This window comes from Neopelma chrysocephalum, unplaced genomic scaffold, assembly GCF_003984885.1.
Source record: "Neopelma chrysocephalum unplaced genomic scaffold, ASM398488v2 Primary Assembly neopelma1_225, whole genome shotgun sequence".
In the NCBI taxonomy this organism is placed as follows: Eukaryota; Metazoa; Chordata; class Aves; order Passeriformes; family Pipridae; genus Neopelma; species Neopelma chrysocephalum.
In genome coordinates this window covers 132,520-133,530 of record NW_020897887.1, presented here as the reverse complement: position 1 = coordinate 133,530, position 1,011 = coordinate 132,520, and the positions used below count along the sequence as shown (strand labels likewise).

General features: G+C 60.8%; 1 protein-coding gene across 1 annotated transcript in view; it reads left to right on the top strand.

Moving 5' to 3' along the window:
* Window positions 1–415: 415 nt before the first annotated feature.
* The window catches only part of GON4L (gon-4 like), a 34,754-nt gene continuing 34,158 nt past the window's right edge, over window positions 416–1,011 (top strand). Inside the window, exon 1 of the mRNA XM_027703306.1 lies at window positions 416–536. The gene's annotated coding sequence lies outside the window, so the exon portion shown is untranslated. The remainder of the gene's footprint in view (window positions 537–1,011) is intronic.

The following is a 1,011-nucleotide window of genomic DNA, read 5'->3' as shown; positions in this document are numbered from 1 at the left end:
GTGAAGGGGATGAACTGAGGGGTGCACGGGAGGGTTTCGGGGGGTGTTTAGGGGTCACCCCGGTGACGGGGTCGGGGGTCGCTCCCGGTGTCGTTTCCCCCCCCCGGTGGGGACCGGCCCCGTCCCGGGCGGCGCATGCGCGGAGCGGGCGGGAAGGGGAGGGGAGGGGAAGGGGGAGCACCGGGAGCTTCCGTTTCCTGGGATCGGGAGCGGGATCGGGATCGGGATCGCTGGGAGCGGGACCCCGACCCCCCCCTCCCGCCGGGATCCCGGGATCTCCCCGTCCCGGCCCCGTCCCGCCATGGCGCTGGCGCTGAAGATGCTGCCCTGCAAGAAGCGCCGGGCGGCGGCGGCGGCGGAGGACGCGGAACCGCCGGGCCCCGGGGACGGCGGCGATGGCGGCGGAGCGGGAGCGGGAGGAGGAGGAGGAGGAGGAGGAGGGTCCGGGAGAGCGGCGGGGAAGGCGCAGGGAGAGGCCTCCAGGAAACCCCCCGGCAGGGCGGAGGGGGCGGCGGGACCCGGGAGCCCCGCGGAAGGTACCGGGGATGGGGAGGGGGCTTTTGGGGCCTGGGGGTTTATGGGGGCTGTTGTTAGTTAATTAATTAATTATTTTATCTGTCTATCTATATTTTTATTTATTTCCCTCCTGAAGTGAAAACGGGCCCCTTTCCTAAAGCTTCCCCCCATCCCTGGTGGAAGGTAGCAGGAAGGGGGTTGGCTTTGGGTCCTGAGGGTTTGTGATGGCTGTTATTAGTTAATTAATCTATCTATCTGTCTGTCTCTCTATCTATCTCTCTCTCTATCTATCTATCTGTCTCTCTATCTTTTTATTTATTTCTCTCCTGAAGTGTTACAGTTGAGCATGAAAACAGGCCCCTTTCCCAAAGCTTCCCCCCATCCCTGGCAGAACGTACCAGGGGGGGTTCTTGGGGCCTGGGGGTTTGTGGAGGCTGTTATTAATTAATTAATTAATTAATTATTTTATCTGTCTATCTATCTGTCTATCTATAT